The 19063-nt window shown below is 43.4% G+C and overlaps 1 protein-coding gene across 3 annotated transcripts in view; it reads right to left on the bottom strand.

The window, feature by feature from the left end:
* CACNA2D3 (calcium voltage-gated channel auxiliary subunit alpha2delta 3) overlaps positions 1 to 19063 on the bottom strand; it is an 897621-nt gene that overhangs the window by 739782 nt on the left and 138776 nt on the right. The gene's annotated exons all lie outside the window — the stretch shown is intronic.

Genomic DNA, 19063 nt, shown 5'->3' with positions numbered 1-19063 from the left:
CTGTAAATATGATCTGTATATTTTTAAAATATGTTTTCTTTTCCTTTTTTCCTATCTCTGAACATTAATAATTACAACATACTTTAAGATACCAATTCACCCAATGGGCCATCAAAAATAAGAACTGGGGGGCGCCTGGGTGGCTCAGTCGGTTAAACGTCTGACTTCGGCTCAGGTCATGATCTCACGGTCCGTGAGTTCGAGCCCCACGTCGGGCTCTGTGCTGACAGCTCAGAGCCTGGAGCCCGTTTCAGATTCTGTGTCTCCCTCTCTCTCTGACCCTCCCCTGTTCATGCTCTGTCTCTCTCTGTCTCAAAAATAAATAAACGTTAAAAAAAAAAAATTTAAAAGAACTGGTAACAAATGACATTGTTGGTAACACTGGTACCCAAAAAGCAGCATAATCAAAAGCCAAATATGCAATCAGATATCCATTTCTTCCACTAACAGACAGAGGGGGAAAGAGGCATGAATAAAGAATAATGGTAGGGGATTGGAATTAAGTCAGGGGCTGATGCACACAGTCACTTTTTTCTTCTAACAACCTCCAAACAACCTCCACCCCCTCTCTGTCTGCAGCACAGCCTATATCCTGAAGGCGAAGAAGCTATAGATCATCAGAAAATCAATAATCCTTTGTGAATTAATGAGTCAAACAATCCAACCCAACATTCTCTGGAAGGGTCAGAGACAGGAAGGCACGCGAGGGCCATTTCAGAGAATGGGCCATATGGCAGAGATTGCCCGCGGCATTTCCTACATTCAGTTCATCACCTGACGACAGGGCATCACATCTTATAAAACCTCCATCAGGTAAACTGCCATGTTCTGCCGTCAACAGGCAAGATGGGTCTCAGGACACTCCTCTGAAACCCATGGAAATGCTTTCATGGAATTCAGGTGACGTGCAGGGAGAAATGAACAAAAAGGTAATAGAAAGCTCTTATTAAAAGAATTTCCTCTGTTAAAGATACGATTTAAGTTTCTGGTTCCACATTATTCTCAGTAAGTTTTAAACTAGCTTCTCTGATCAGAGGGGAAATCCTCTGAATTACTAAAACTGAAAAAGAAATTATCTGAAATGCACAGAGACAAATACCAAGAGAGAAAGAGGCTGGCATTCTTTTTATAGGGTCTACATCACTCCGTGCTGTAGGATTTTAACCATAGGATTTTCACTGTGGGCAAAGCTTCCCTGGGTAAAAACCAGCAACAAAACACTTACAGGTTTCAGTTACCAAATATTTATCTTCCAACTAAATCTTGTGTCTTCTAACCCTTACAAAAAATCAATTTGTTAATTCACTTGTATTTCATTGGATAATGTCTCCTTTTGTTAATCCTCTTTCCCTGGGGGACTCTTCAAATCTTGTCACTTACCCTTTACTGAAAAAGTTCTCTTTAACCCATTCATCTTTCATTAAATACAGTGGTGGGCTACATAAGGTTAACCAGAAAAAGGAAAGCAAAAGGGAAAAACTGGCACATCAACCGAAAACGCAAAGGGAAAAGTAGCTCTGAAAACGTGATGTACACATTTGTTGAAGAAGCACCCAATGTAAGGCACTTACTTGGGCAAACACTCTTCTTACGAATGAAATGGAGGGTAACTCTCCGTGGCCCCAGATCCAGGAGTGCAGTACATGACTCTATTCCCCCCCTCACCACCTTTATTATGTTTCAGATAGGCTATAAAGCACTGACTTAAAAAAAAAATAGGAAACCACATATCTGAAGGTCAAGAAGCATGAATTTCATGACTCTCATTACAAACTAAGTTTTCCCAACAGGCCAGTAAAGTATCCGAAGCTACACGTCACAAATAAAGACTCCAAGATTTGCAGAGGTACTAACTGACCCAAGTTTCTTCCCACAAATGGCAGAGTCTGGATCCAGACCCAGATGGAGGACTCCAAAGCCCACCCATAACCTCCCCTTCTTATTCCCAGGGAATGTAAGTACTTCTGCATCATTCAAAAATTATTTCCCATGACCCAACCACATGCCCCTGTATGAGTGCTAAAAAGGATCCAAGAAATGATAAATACCAAATCGAGAAAAGTACTGTCAGGTCAAATGATCTTGACGTCACTGGCTTTGTACATCCATTTTTTTTAGAGGCCCCTCCCTCCTTTACTTGCCGTCACCCCACCCTCTCCCAGCCAACTCCTGCTCCTCAGTCAACCTACCTGTAGGAAGTCCCCTCGTCGCCCAGGGCCAGACTTTGGTCCCCCCTGCTGGTATTTATACTTTGACTTACTGGGACATCTTCCCACTGAGAGCAAGATATGCACATGAATCTCACCAGGGGTTTTGTTAAAACGGAGGTTCTGATTCAGATCTAGGGTGAGGCTGAAGATTCTGCATTCCTAACAAGTCCCCAGCTGATGCTATGCTGTGGGTCCATGGACCACAATCTGAGTTCTAAAGAAAGAGACTGGATTTCATCCCCATATTCTCCATGCAGTGGAGCAGCAGGAGAGAGGGTGAGAAGGGGAAGTTCTTTGAGGGAATAAGGAATTCCTGCCCATGTAGATCAGGAAAGCTGTTCAGCGGTGCCACCATTTGTCTGGCTTTAAAAAGGAAAAATTCTACATTAACACACAAAGTACTCTGATTTGAGAAGATAGAACTTCTGAATCAAGGCCCCAGACTAACTTCGAAGTTATTTCCTACCACATTCAACAGACTCAAAATATGACAGCATCTTGGGCAGTTCGGGGAGCTCAGAAGTTAAAAACAACAGGTGAGAAAACACAACACTCTGGGGGAAAATAAATGAGGTTGTCAACGTTCTCTGTAATTTGTGGCTCCAACATGCCGACTCCCTTCCCCTGAATGCAGACGGGGTTATGAAATAGCAACACTGCATCTGTCCTAAAGCCTCCACGAGGACTCTCTCGGAGGCTGATATGAAGAGCAGTAATAACTAGGCAGTGGCAGCAGCCCTGAGCTTCACTGAGACTGTCCATGCACCTTCTAAATGCTTCACATAAAAAGTCAATAGTTTAATCCCAGGACAACTCTGTGAAGTGACTGCTATTACCACCCCATTTTACCTGGAGCTACAAAATGCTATGGCTTGTTCAAGGTCACAGACCTGGTTCCCAGCAAGGCAGGATTTGAATCCAGGCTGTCTGACTCTTAAGGTGTGCATCTTTGAGACAGGCTGTCAGATCTTTTCAAGGCAGAGTGAAGGAAAAGGTGACCCTAAAAACAAATTCTGAGACCTGGATCACAACTCTGGATAGGAAGCAGGGGACGTATTCCCTGGCATGTGCACAAACGTCCCCCGACCTCGAAAAATGCTAAATTCGGTCCAGAACCAAGCCCAGCTCTGCCCAAGTCAGCCTGACCACTGGGGTGTCCGCTGATCTCCCGTTTTACTCCTTCTCCCCTTACTTTGCATGAAACGCATTCCTGTCCCTTTCCCCCACAACGCAATTTGTCTCTCTCTCACTTGGCTTTTTAGTTAAAAACAAGAGAGATGAAGCTTGAAACCTAATTAAGGAAATGGCCCATGTACAAAGAAAACAGCCAGGGATCATTATTCAAACGGCAGCCTCTCTTTTTATTTTTGAGGGAAAGCTAATGGCTCCTCTGCAGCCCAGTGGCCTCTACATCATATCATGTACACATCCTGTTATTAGAGAATAATGCCAGCAATTGGAAAACACGGTGAATAAAAGCATGCACAGATCCCTGTTCTCCCTTAAACGCTGTTTTGATGATTTAAAATAAAGACAAATGTTATCCTGGGAAATGCAGAATGCCCCATGGCCAAACCCATCCATCTTATGTTAGTAAGGCTCCCTCTCTAACAGACCTGAGTCTGTGAGATGGGGGTTGAGGGCAAGAAAAGAGAAAAGCAACTTTCCTGAGAAACACCAAGAAAGAAAGGGAGGGAAGGGAAAACAACAAAGCAATCTTCTGGAAAAGGCTTGATTGATCTTCCCCCATGATTCTGCTGAAAAATGTTCACTTTTAACCATGCCAACCAAGCCAAGTCCAATTCATACCCACCTACCTCTCTACCTCAATGCCTCAGGCACCTTCCCAACATCCCCCCAGCCTCGCCGTGCCCAGTCCTCCCTCCTTCGGGCCCTTGGAATGCACACCTGAGAACACATGCTCCTCCAGGGCTGGGCAGAGACAGAGACAGCCCAAGGGGTGTCCTCCACCTGAACTCTGCCAACCTCTCCTCCATCCATCATCCCACCATCTTGCACTTGTACTCCAGCCACACTCAACACCTTCCTCTTCTGTCAAAGCCTAGGAATTCCTCAAACGTGGGGAGGGCAACCCCAGAGTTCACTACTACTGGAATGTTCTCCATGCTCCACACTCCCCAACACCTACTTGTCAAGTCTATCTTGGGGCACCACTCCCTCCACACAAAATTCCTTGCCCCCAACTAGATAAATCCCGCACCGTGACCATGCACCTTTGTGGACCCCAACTCTTTCAACTCATCACAGCCCTTGCCACCCATCCAGGGTTTGGACTATTGTGAATAATAAATAATAATAAAGCTGCTATGACCACTCAGGTACAGGTATTTATGTGAGCATAAGTTTTCATTTCTCTTGAGTAAATGCTTAGGAGTAGAATGGCTAGGTCATCGGGTGGGTGTATGCCTGACTTATAAGAAACTGTCACACTATTTCTAAAGTGACCGCACCATTTCACAGTCCCATCAGAAATGTTTGTTAGTCCCATTTACTCTGCATCCTCTCCAACGTTTGTATTGTCAGGGTTTGTTGTTTTGGCTTTGGCGAGGGGGGGGGGGGCAGGGGAGCGGGGACAGAATATCAGTCCTTCCCATAGGTGTGTGGTAATATCTGTGTTATTAACTTGCATTTCTCCAATGACTAATGATGTCAAGCACCTTGTCATATGCTTATTTGTCACCTATATAATTCTCTGGTGTAATGTCTGTTCAAATCTTGCCCAATTTTACAGGGGTTGTTGTTCTCATTCTTGAGTTTTGAGAGTTCTTTATATATTATAGATACAAGTTTTTGTCATACACATGAATTGCAAATATTTTCTCCCAATGCATGGTTTTCTTTTCACCTTTTTAATGGTATCTTTCACAGAGAAAAAGTTTTAAATTGTGATGAATTCCAATTTCTTTTTTTTAATGTTTATTTAAAAAAAATTTTTTTAATGCTTATTTATTTTGAGGGAGAGACACAGTGTGAGCAGGGGAGGGGCAGAGAGAGGGAGACACAGAATCCAAAGAAGGCTACAGGCTCCGAGCTGTCAGCACTGAGTCTGATGTGGGGCTCAAACTCACGAACCACAAGATCATGACCTGATCATGACCTGTTTGTTTGCTTATTTATTTTTGAGAGAGAGAGAGAGAGCACGCATAGGTGAGCAGGAGAGAAGCAGAGAGACAGGGAGAGAGAGAATCTCGATCAGCCTCCACACTCTCAGTGCAGAGCCCAACACAGGCCTCGAGCCCATGAACTATGAGATCATGACCTGAGTCAAAACCAAGAGTCGGATGCTTAACCAACTGAGCCACCCAGGTAGCCCATCTTTTTTTTTTTTTTTTTAATGGATCACGCTTTGGTGTCCTAACACTTTTGTGCCTAATCCACAGCTACATAGTTTTCCTCCTCTATTTTCTTCTAAAAGTTTTATACTTTGACATTTTACACTTAGATCTATGATCCATTTTTATTTAATTTTTGTAAAAGATGTGATGGTTGAGATTCATTTATTTTATATATGGATTCGGATTATTCCAAGCCTCATTTGTTATAAACTAATGCATTTAGTGCATTACAAAATTTAATGTTAGCACATTAATAATATCAGGAGCTCACTTTTTGTTAGAAAATAGAATTAACAAAAGTTCTTGTAATTACCAATAAGTTAACCATATTAAGTGAGAGACTTTGGGACAAAAATCTGTCTTGGAAAACTCAAGATTCTTCTCATTTTATAGGTTATTTTTTGTGTATGCAGTAAAATATACACAACATAAAATTTATCACTGTAGCCATTTTTGAGTGTACCATTCAGTGGCATTAAGAACATTCACAATGCTGTGCAACCATCATCACTATTCATTTCCAGAACTTTTTTATCATCCCAAACTGAAACTCTGTACCCATTAAACAATAAACCCCACTCCCACCTCCCATCCCCAACCCCCGCAAACCTCTTTTCTATTTTCCGTCTCTATGACTTTGCTTATTCCAGGTACTTCATGCAAGTGAAATCATGCAGTATTTGTCCTTCTAGGTCTGGCTTATTTGACTCAGTATGATGTTTTCAAGGTTCACCCATGTTGTAGTGGGTACCAGAACTTCATTCCTTTTTATGGCTAAGTAATATTCCATTGTGTGCATTTACCAGATTTTATCCATTCATCCATTGATGAACATTTGTGTTATTGCCACCTTTTGGCTGTTGTGAACAATCCTTTTACAAACATTGGTGTACAAATATCTGTTTAAGTCCCTTATTTCAATTCTTTTGGGTCCATACCAAGGGAGTGGAGTCAATGGGTCATGTGGTAACTCTACGCTCACCTTTTTAAAGAACCACCAAGCTGTTTCCCACAGCATTTGCACCATTTTCCATTCCTACCAGCAATGTGAGAGGGTTCTGATATCTCCACAAACTTGCTATCACTTATTACCCGATATTTTGGTCACAGTCATCCTCATGGGTGTGAAGCTGTGTCTCGCTGGGTCTTTGATTTTCATTTCCCTGATGACTAATGATTTCAAGCATCTTTTAATGTAACATTTTCATGTGTTTATTGGCAATTTTGTATATCTTCTTTGGATAGATGTCTATTCAGATCCTTTGTCCATTTTTAATTGGGTTATTTGTCTTTATGTTATTGCGTTATAAGAGTTCTTTAGGTTTGTTTTTTTAACATTTATTTTTGAGAGACAGACAGAGCATGAGCAGGAGAGGAGGAGAGAGAGAGGGAGACATAGCATCTGAAGCAGGCTCTAGGCTCTGAACTATCAGCACAGAGCCTGATGCGGGGCTCGAACCCATGAACAATGAGATCATGACCTGAGCCAAAGTCAGATGCTTAACTGACTGAGCCACCCAGATACCCTGAGTTGTAAGAGTTATGTATTCTAGATACAATCCTTTATATGATACATGATTTGCAAATACATACTCTCATTCTATGGGTTGTCTTTTCACTTTCTTGATGATGTTCTTGGAAGCACAAAAGGTTTTAATTTCAATGAAGTCCAATCTACCTATTTTTTATTTTGTTGCTCATACTTTTGGTGTCATTTCTAAGAGCCCATTGCCAAACCTGAGGTTATGAGTATTTAGCTCTCTGCTTTCTTCTAAGACTGTCAAAGTTTTAGCTCTTACATTTAGGTCTTTGATCCATTTTGAGTCAGTTTTTGAATTTGGTGTGAGGCAAGGTTCCAACTCCATCCTTCCGAATGGGGGTATCCAGTTATCCCAGCACAGTTTCTTGAAAAGACTATTCCTTCCCCATTGAAAGATGTGGCACCCTTATTAAAAGTAAACTGACCATATACATGAGGGTTGCTTCTCTGGCCTCTGTATTAATTTTTTAAATATTTTCTGGTCAATAATCACTCTATTAGTTATCTGCATGCTTATTTCCCTTCCTGGAATGTGTTACATTCCACAATTTCTAGCACAGTATCCTGCACGTAACATGAACTCACTCAATAGTTGAGTGAGTGAATGAATGAATGAATGAATGCTCTTTCCCCCAGACATTATGATGAATCTGTCCAACATACCCCTTGGGATTAACCATGTCCACCAAACAGCCCCTGCTCCAAGGACAGATCATAATTTAGGTTTTAGGAAATGTTAGACACCCACCAACAAGCTGTATCAGGTAAATAGGGTGCACTATCAATAAAAGTTACAGAAAACCAACTGCTTCAGCCAGATTCTGTTATGTACAATGTTTACCTCTTTTTTTTTTAAGATTACAGATTCATTGAAGCATTCTTGGCATACAATGTTATATTAGTTTCAAGGGTACAACATAGTGATTTGACAAGTCTATACATTAAAAAAAAAGATTACAGATTCAGATCATTTAGTGACATAAAACATCACTGGCTAAAATGACAGGAGGTTTTGATGAACAGTGGTTTGAGCTTTCAGGAATAAGAATACAAGCCAAAGGAAAAAAGATGATGTTTCAGGAAAAAGGAACCTTAAGGGTAATATTTAAGGGACAAAATTTGGACAGTGTTTATGTATGGGCATGTCAGTTTTATTGCCTAAGGTAAAGGATATTAATCATACCTACAACTGCTTTTTAAATTCATGTACTGATGGTGGGACAATTAATTTTTTTCTTTATTAAACAACTAATACATGTTCATGGCAGGTAAAGTAGGAAATGGACATAAGCAACATATAAATAAGAATCATTCATAACCCACATGCTAGTTATAAACAACAATTTATATTTTGGTACACAGCCTGCCAGAATGTTTTCTATCGTCATTTATATGTAGTTACATATTGTATTCACATACTCCTTCGTGACCTACTTTTTCCACATAGCAATAACGTTATTAATGTCAAACATATTCAATACCATCATTGTTGTTGCTGCATAGCATTCAAAGCATATTGAAAGCCCATTATTTATTTAACTAATCCCTTATCTGGGAACATCTTTTACTCTTATAAACAATACAACAATGAACATCCTCTTCTGATTCCTATTTTAGAAAAATTACTGAGGCAGGCAATCTGATGACTGTTTTCATTAAGATGCTCTAACGTCAAAGGAGCTTTCTTCCCACCAAATTTATTTTTTACGCCTTATGCTCACACTTAAGTTGCTCATTAAGACAGAGATGGGTGCTGCTCAGAATATATTAGATATCATCCTTACGATTAAAAGATATTTTAATAAAATCTATTCCTTAAATAGATTTATTTTGAAATAATTCTAGATTTACAGAAAAGTTGTAAAGGAAGTAGAGTCACCATATAGCCTCACCCAACTTCCTCTAATATAACATTATACAAAACTGTGTTATTTGTCAAAGCGAAAAAATTAACATTGGTACAAAATTTAATTAAGCTTTTAAGAATTTAAAAGGAAACAAGAAGACAAGTTTTCATATAGCAGCTATCTATGTACATTCACATCTCAGAGCTGGAGTGAGGAAATCAGTAGTCTCTCTCCCTGCAGATATATCTATACACAGAAACCCCTCTGGTTGGAAGATCAAGAACACTGCCATTATCAACTACCACAAGATACGAAGGAAACATGATTCACCAGTGATTATCCCAACTCATGGAACTATGCACACACACAACACTTGCTTTCTGAGAACACTGATTAAATCCTATCTTCAAAACATCACTCTGGACAATGAAAGCCGGGTCCATATAATAAGCCACTAAAGCAATTTCCTTCCCTTGCCAGGAACACTCCCTTAAAGAATTTACCTGCCCTTACAGTTAATAAGTATCTAAACTCAAGACACTTACCCATTAAGAATCTCGTTCTCATGTTTAATGTTTCGGATAAAATAACCCAGAAATCCAATCTTCACATTATATTCTGTGACCATAAATACCACCTAACACCATGGGCTACCTTAAAGCCTACCTCTAACTATTCAGAGGAAGGATTCTGACCCCAGAGACAGGAAGGATTTACTCCAGAACAGTTGACAGATGGTATTCCTAACTGGATGAAAACCAAGAACCTGGGACAGCTGGACTGGCATCTTTTCCACTACTTGACTCCACCTTTCCTATTAACTCTCTTTGGACAAGATTTCTTCTCGCTGAAAGTCTGCAATTTGCATCCTACAATTATAATCACATTTCTAAGTCCTGCTTGCTCAAAGCATAAATCAATCCTTTTCTTTTTTTTTTTTTTAAGGTAAAAATTACATCAGTGTCACGTAAAGTCACATCCTTCAGCACACAACTGCTTCAACGCAAAGTAAACTTGCCTTCAGAAATAAAGACCTATTTCTCACATACATGGCTCCCTATTTGATAACAGACTTTAATCTACAAGCACAAACAATGCTAACTACCATGATATGGTTTGTGATTCAGTTAATAATGACTGCATTCAGTTGCAAAGAAGCCAAAACTGAAAGTCTGTGCTCATCTTAGTGGGCTGATTCCCAGGGAAAGGGATGGCTCTTAATCTCTCATTTTGCAACCTGTTTTGTTTCATAATACCTATCACAGTTTGTGCTATGTTTACATATTTACCTGTCTAGTGTATTCTCCCTCATTACACTGTAGCTCATGAAGGTATAAATGATCGCTGCATCCTCAGACACCAGCACACAGGTTGGTGACTTCAGAACTGAGAGGAGAGTATACCCCTTGGCACGGTCACTTCTTTTCCTAGATCCCTTTAGAGGTCTAGAAAGGCACATGATATTGACACGAGATCTCCCACGCTCCCATTCTTCAGCTCCACAAGCACATATGACCACTTTCCACAAGGGTGTGCATGCCCCAGAACCATACACACAGCACCCCTCTGTCTCTACAGTGACATATCTATTCTTCATACCTAATGATCTGTTACTTAACTAATGGCTACTATCCAGAAGGGCTATTAGCATGTCAACCCAGTCTCACAAGGCGGCATAAAGGGCTTATGTTTGCTCGGTTTCAAAGTTTAATTCTCCATATCTTTGTTAATTAAAAACTTTAGTAAATGTTCATTGAAAAAAAATCACAGATAACCAAAATAGGAAATCATGTGATAATGCCACCAACCCTACCCCCTTCCACCACCAAAAAAATAAAAACTAATATTTTGGTTGTGTGTCTTCCATTTTTTTCCTCTATGTTGAACATATATTTTAACTGACTGGAACTATACCATCTATGCCACTTTATGAAGTATTTCTACATATCATGTGATGAAGAGTTTTCTATGTCAATGAATACGTTTGTTGTCACCACTGTTAGTCAAACTTCGATTTGCTGAGACCACCTAAGGAATAAACACTTTCTGTTTAATATCATAAATGTTGAGAGAGAGACAGAGAGAGCAATGAATGGTTTTCCTTAACACATGGAAGCAGGCCTCCACCCTGTGCAATTCAGTGAGCAGTGTTGGGTCTGGACAACACGGTAGAAACCCCCCATCTTATGGCCACATAAGACCCACTGGGAATGCACAGCCTCCAGAGGCAAATATCTATTCCTAACTGCCAGGAAATTCTATTGATCCAGACAGGCCTCACCTCCTAACATGTTGCACTAACACAGTGTTTAAGCTCCTTATTTGAGGCTTAATTCTATACAACAAACTCATCTCTTCCCAGCAGAATCTGCAGAGAACGGAAGACACCAATAAAATATAACCACACCATCTGGACGTTCCATGGGTTCTCGGAGGAGTGTGAGGCTGCACGTGACAATGTGTGCTCAGTAGTTTAAGGAGTGAAGAATTACCTCATTATAGAGCTGCGATGTTTGAGTGAGCTCTGGGGTCTGGGGTCCACCTCCTCTTCTCAGAGCCTAGCCATTCCCTCGCCTCATGGTCCATCATGACGCAGGGAGGAACAGGAGTAGGTTTACCAGAACTCCCCACACTTCAGCCACCTGGTCTTTCAAACACAGTTAAGTAGCCACATGCTTTTTGGCTACTTGGATGAACCATGGAAGAGATTAGGGGTCACAAAATATATTAAGAATCTATGCAAAAATAGTGATGCCTTCCTGTTTCAGAAATCACGAAACATTCCCGTTAGCTCAAAGCCAGGAAGAGGGGGCACGGCTCTTAACTCTGTTTGAGTCTACACTGTTCTTCCCATACCTGATTGAGACCTGGTGAACTATCTGCATGTGCTTTCAGACCTCCCACTATGCCCTGTGTGCTGCCTTCCTGCCCTCAGCTCCAAGACCGGCCCAGCCTCAGCCAGCACCCTCTCACACGTGCCTGAGTGTGCTGGTGACGAGCGTGGAGGCCAGAGAGGGAGGGATGAAGGAGACGGTCATGGTCCGTGCCCTCTGGGAGGTTATAGCCTCACAACGGAGGAAAGCAAGACAGCAGCATGCTCAACACCATGAAAAGAGAAGCTTGAAATACGCATGCCATTTCCAGGAGTGGTACCCCTTCCACACTCGAGAATCACAAAGGACTGTCCAGAGGAAGCGTTGCCTATGCTTTGGCCCAAAGGATGAGCCACACTCGGGCAAGAAAGAGAAGGCGTCAGAGGATCATGCAGAGGGCTCAGCAGTGCAAAGGCAAACAAAAAAGGCAAGAGACTGAGGGGCACCCGAGGGAAAGCAGGCTGGGAGGCCATTCTCGCTGAGCTCAGGGGGAAACTGTCAGTGAGAAGCACTGAGGCAGGCCTGGTCCACATGTCAGTCACCTCTCGCCCTCCATGTCACCTCCTCTCAGAGGCCTGCCCTGATTACCCCCTCTTCTTTCTCTCAGTACAGCTGTTCATGGACTTCAAAGGACCTCACACTTCATATTTACCCATTTACTTTTGTCCCCTCCACTAGATTAGAACTTTCGCAAACAAGAATTATTTGTGTGTTTCTCCCCACTGCACACCAGCACCACGCCTGAGTTCCAAGAGGCACTGGTGTGCAAGAAATACGTGTTAAATGAACAAACAAATCATCCTTGCTGGTTTCCCTTTAGGCCTACTTGTCGTATTAAACAAACCACCGTCAAAACGCTCTTTAAGTGGAGCCAACCTCGGATTGCCTCTACTACTGAAAACTCAGGGCATACAATGTAACTTAGGGAGACTCCACTTCAGGCTTCACCAAAACAGAACACTTGGGTCATACCCTGATCACACCTCCTACCACCTTGAGTACTTGTGTTACACAAAACACAAGCTCCCCCGCCGGGGTCCCCAGTCCTCAGTCAGAAGGCAGAGAGAGCTCCATGCCCAAGACTCTATGGCTCAAAAAAGAGTTTCAATCGTTAGGAGTAGCCCAGAGTTCTGCTCACACCTCCGGGTGTAGTGGTGCTCACATGACATAGTGCAGATAGCAGGATGGAGCAGAAAAGTTCTAGAAAATCAAACCTCCTCCTGCAATAAGCAGACAAGGCCTCTCTGTAAAAGCCGCACCTGCAAGGTGCAAGCCAAGTGCAGTCTCAACATAGTCAAGGTCGTCTCTGGGCAGGGCACATTACCAGAGAGCCAGAGAGCAACAGAGCTTGTCAGGATTCCAATATTTCATAAATCCGCTGTCCCTGGGGAAATTACTTAGCTCTACTTGGGTATGCAGAATAGCAGGGTCATCCTGTTCGGTTCACCCTCGTGCGCACACAGCGGAAGTCACGACTACCTGCCTGCAGCCAGGGCGGAGAGGTGCCACCGAAATCACTTGCGATGTTTCAATTCCTTAGTCAGAATTCGCACCTCACCCTTGCCTTGGACTTGTGCATTCCACTCGTGTAACTAGAAATTAAATGAGTCATCAAAGTGACACAGCCAATCTCTTCATCGCTGGAGCCTCACAGGGGAGGGGCGAAGCTTTGGGGAATGAGGAAACAAGTCCATTTATAGCAGTGAATTAGATATCTTCACAGAATCCGTGTACATTAAAGAATGCTAATTTGATTCTGTCAGCTTTGTCGCTGGGCTGTCGATACTAGCGTGTTTTAAAGAGGTAACAAAAGTGCAGAACTTTTTTTAAACAGCGGTGGCCCAGTCCCTAGGATGGCTTAGTGCAGGGGCACGATCAGAAGGCCAGGGCGACACAGGGAGTTCCCCACTGGGTCTCTCTCTGCAAGCGCCACCTGCAAGCCAGGGAGCAGCGCCCAGGCAATATGGTATTTGGGAAAGAATTATGCCCCACCTTTGAAAACTGGAGCTGTACAGGAACAGGCGGCAGGCCAGCTTTGGCCCTCGGGACGTGGTGCGGCAACCCTGGTCTCCATAAATAATCGCAGGACAGGGTCGTGCATGAGCAACCCAATCCAAGAATGCCACCTCACGGTCTAGCTCTAGCCTGGAGACAAGCTTGCAGGTGCAATGGTCGGGCAACCAGAAAACACAATTTGAATCTTTACCTCAATCTCACAGAAATAGGTAGGGCCATACTTTCCCCATCCCATTCCCCCGCCCCCACACTGTGTCACACAGGAGCCCAGCAGGCAGCTCTGCTCCAGCTCACCCAGTCTCCGCTTTCCCTGCAGCAGAGCTTGCATTTTCTGATCAAACTGCCCTTCCCCTTCTCTTCACGCCAGCCTCATGTTCCCAGTGGAAACCTGGCTGGCCACGCCACTCTGTGGCAACAGGTCAAACGAGTTCCCCTTAATCTGGGGGGCGACAGGGGTGGAGCCATGGGGAAGAGTGGGACGTCCATGGAGGCAGCAAACCCATTCCTCCAGGTGGGGGTTCTTAATCAGGGGTTCAGGATGTCCAAAAAACAATCGTATCATGATTTTAACTAATGTCTCAGTGAAATTTACCATCCCCTTGAATTTTGAATGTAAACAAGTCACATGAGAAGAACCTGAGACTTTCTCACCAACAGAAATCAGACAGTTTCCTACCAAATCTTAGTTGCCGCTGGTATCTCAAAACTGCACTTACTGTCATCACTATTTTGAAATTAAACCCACTACTGGATCTTGCTATTTGAGATGTTCATAAATAAGCCCATAAATCACTATACCATATATCCAGGGGATTCTATTTTGGTAACTGTATTTCATTATAATTGGGCTTTCATATATCCTGTTCAGTTTACTTCATGAACTTGAAAATGTATTTTTCCAAGAAAGAGTGTCAGACTGTCCAAGTGGTTGATGGCATGACAGAAGTTAGAACCACCCACCTGGGAGAGGGGTACATGAGCTGAGACCTGCAAACCTTAGAAGCATTTCCCTGCAAGGCACAGCGGTAGATGGGGCAGAGGCCACTAAGAGGCAAGCACATGCTCTGAGAGCCCAAAGGGGCAGGATTCTGAGAGCCTACCTCAGGGGCAAGATGCATTATCTGACTCAACTGTGATGGGTAGAGATACGAACGAGATCAGGCAGGGCTCTGCCCAAGATGCCAGAAAGTCCAGTGTGGGAGAGACAGCTGCTCATAACTAACCCTGTCTGCAGCAGGCAGCTCCCAGGGTGGCCCCCACGGTCCCATCCTGCTTTCTGGTGTTGGTGCCTTTGCAGAACCCCCCTCCAAAGAACGTGGTTGGACTTGGTGACTTCCTTCTACTGAACAAGGTATGACAAAAGTAATGTGACGCCACTTCCAGAATTAGACCATAAAAGGACTCTGGCTCCTCTCTTCTTGCCTCTTCTTGCTCTCTCACACATTCCATCTGATACAAGCCTGCCACCATGTTACGAGCTGCTCTACAGAGAGGCTCACAGGTCAAACACCTGAGGGAAGCTTCCAGCCAACAGCCAGCAAGGAACTGAGGCCTTCAGTCCGACAACCATGCATGAAGGTGAGCCTGGAAGCAGACCCGCCCCCAGGCGAGCCTTCAGAGCAGACAACAGCTGACTGATGCTTTGATTGTAGCTTGTAACAGATGCAGAGGACTCAGGCTCTGCTCTGATTCCTGACCTACAGAGAATACCGCAGAATAACAAATTTTGCTGTTGCTGTTGTTTTAAGCTATTGTATTTTAGGGTCATCTATTACACAACGACCCAGAGCACACAGTGATGAGCAGGAACACCATCATTTTAGGGATGCTGAGGAAGATGCCATCCCTCTTAGCTGGGAGTGACTGTACACAAAGGAATCTGAAGAGTCCTGCACTTGAGGTGGACTTCAAAATCAAAGGTATCCCTCAGACAAATTTATCAGACTTTCCAAAAAAAAAAGAAAAGAAAGGAAAAGAAAAAAAAAGAAAAGAAAAGAAGAAATCAAAATGCTTATAACTAAGTGATAAAGTTATGGGGTTTTGCTTTCTACCTTACAATTCTCTATATTTCCTAAATATCTCTGCATAGATAGAAATAATTCTATAAATATAGAAATATATATTTGTACATTTCCCAGATTTTCTACACTTTACACATACTGCTTCATACAAGATTTTTTTTTTATTTTTAATGGGCAAGATTGGGGCAGCTGGGTGGCTCAGTCGGTTGAGCATCCAACTCTTGATTTCAGCTCAGGTCATGATCTTACAGTTCATGAGATTAAACCCCACATCGGGCTCTGCTTAGGATTCTCTCACATCTCTCTCTCTGCCCCTCTCCCATTCATGTGCGTTCTCTCTGCCTCTCTGCCTCTCTCTCTCTCTCTCTCTCTCAAAAATAAATAATGGGTGCCTGGGTGGCTCAGTCAGTTAAGTATCCAACTTCAGCTCAGGTCATGACCTCGCTGTTCATGAGTTCAAGCCCCATGCTGGGCTCTGTGCAGACAGCTCAGAGCCTGGAGCCTGCTTCAGAATCTGTCTCCATCTCTTTGACCCTCCCCTGTTCATGTTCTGTCTGTTTCTCAAAATATAAAATAAAACATAAAAATATTTTTTCAAATATAAATATTTTTAATGGGGGCAAATTTATACTTAAATGCCATGAGAAGGTCATTTCCAATAGACTGGATAACCCGAAGAGGAATGAAGGGACAGACAGTGATTTAATTTATCCAGATGATTGGCAGGTTAAAGAAAGCTGTGGCAAATAAATCAGGGAAGCTAGAATGGGATTGGTGGTGGGTGTGGGGGTTGGAGAGGGGGAAGTGTGTGGGAGAAATACAGATAGAGACAGAAAGAGAAGGAAATGGAGATAAACAGAGAGGGGAAAACAGAGAAATGGAGAGAAAAATCTCTTTGAACTTATGAACAGTTAGGAAAGGAACAGCAGCCAAGAGTAATGAGACAAACCCAAACCCTCCTCCAGCCAATAAGCACAGCTGGACAAGAGGAAAGAACAAACCTGAGACCTTCACAAATCCCACAGCAAGTTTCCTCACCAAAAGATATCCTTGTGTTGGGCATGTGGAACCACAAAAATCTGCCCTCCCTTCTCAAGTGACATGTTTACAGCGAGCGAGACAGAGTAAGAATATGAAGAAGCAGAGTAATCTTTTAACGGATTAACCAGCAGGAGAGACTGGTTCTCCTCGCAGCCCACAGCAGGACCCAGAACAACGGAGTTTAAGGCTTGGGCTTGAACTTCCTCCAACAAAGACCTCAGGGGTAAACTAAGCCTGGGAAGAATGGGGTCGGAGGCAGCAGGAGCCACTTCTGCCCACTCCCCCTGCTCACCTGTGCTCCGAAGTGCCCATGGCGAGAGCCAGTCTATGCAGGCTGGAAATGCTGGTGAGTTCTCAGAGGAAACCAAGGGGTGTCCCTGGGAAGGGTCTGTGGGAAGGAGCCCTGAGTCCCCACCACCCCACGTTGGCCGAGTCAGAGGACAGGAAGAAGCCCAAGAAAGTTTTAGGGAACCTGGAAACACCTGCGTCTTCTGGTCCCACAGTGATTTCACAACTATCACTTTTTATAATAGAACAAGATGTTTACTATTCCAGCTCAGTAGTTCCTAGGGGCCTTGATGTCATCATACATAATTCAAGAAGCAGCAGAAATCTTCTTAATCTCAGTGGCCATCGTTAACACCACCTCTACAGTGGTTTTATTGCCAGGTAGTACAGGAAAACCAGTCAGGAAGCCCCCATAACAAAGGCTGGAATACCACTGATCTGTGGTATGAAGGCTGCTCCTGAGGTGGGTCTCTATCAAAATGTAGTGGTGTCAAAATCACCAGCATCTGACTGGCTTTTCTATCATATCCAAACTCCCAGACAATGTTATGGGCCTCAAAATCAGTTTGACATAAAGTACTAAGTAACCCCACTGTCAAGAAAGTGGGCAAAAGACATACATGTGTGGTACAGGTGGGCTGAAGAGCACAAACGACCCCAGCACTTCCCCAAGCCTGGAGGCATAGAAGAATAGACAGCTTCCCTCACTGGGGGAAAGCGGCTTGAGCACAGGGAGCTGGCCACCTGCTCAAGACTCGCAGGCAGGACCAGAAAATGTAAAGCAACTCAAAATGAGTCAACAACTGTGGTACATGGCCGCAACGATTGCTTGAGATCCATGTGTCACACCCCGTCCCCCACACACACATTTTCCAGCCCCATCCAGGGATGGGCGGGGCCATGTGTCCAGCCACAGCCAATGGATATGGGAAGGCATGGGTCACATCCAAACCAACATAGTTAAGAGCTACCCAATGACCTTCCAGCTCTGTCCTATCTGCCTGAGGGACTAGAGGCTTCATGCTGAAACAAGACAGAAATAGCTTAGTCCTTGATCACTAGGTAGATGAACAATGCCTTGGATAATTGTCCAAAACATGGAGGATTCTTCCTGAATAAGAAAACAACTTATGTATTACTGGGTTTGGGGGGTTAATTAGACTCTCCTGAATAAAATCAAAGACAACTGGGAGCAAGAATGTCTCTACAGGCAGGTGACAGCAAAGCACCAGCTGCCCCTCTACCTCTATGGCTGGGCTCTATGTGAGTCCACAGGACTTAGAACAACCCCAAAGAGAGCCAAAGGGACTATGGTGAATTAACTGCAATTTCATTTCTACGACTTGGCAGAAGAGGGGCTCAAACTAGAAATGAAGTTCAATTAGAAGGAAAGAAAGTGACTTTTTATGCACACCTCAATTTGTGGCTAGAAAACTAAACCCACTCCCCAGATGTCCGTATGACAAGCAAAGCCAAGGCCAACTGGCTCTTCTCTGGCTGTCTGCAATTTGGCCAAGGAAATTGATAATTTCTCATTTCAGAGAATCATCGAATTTCAGATGAAATGGGACCTCCAAGTGCTAGGATGACACACAGGTTTCATCTCCAGTGCCAACTCCAGTAGCTTGCTGGTTTCTCCCCAGAGGGCCATGTCAAAAGGATTCTAGGACAGCGTCCAAGCTCAGCAGGGAAGACTGAGATGGTTGATTAATGAGGTCTGCCAGGGGAAGGCAAAATGAGAGTGAAGAGAAAAAAGGAAGAAGAAAAAAACTGACCCTAAGAGCCCAGCTATCTCATTTTACATATGATGAGATCAAGTCTCAGAAACTGTGCCCCAAGCTCTCTAGACTCATGGTCCCAGAACCAAGACT

Source organism: Felis catus, chromosome A2 (genome assembly GCF_018350175.1).
Source record: "Felis catus isolate Fca126 chromosome A2, F.catus_Fca126_mat1.0, whole genome shotgun sequence".
In the NCBI taxonomy this organism is placed as follows: Eukaryota; Metazoa; Chordata; class Mammalia; order Carnivora; family Felidae; genus Felis; species Felis catus.
This window is presented reverse-complemented; position numbering and strand designations above follow the sequence as displayed.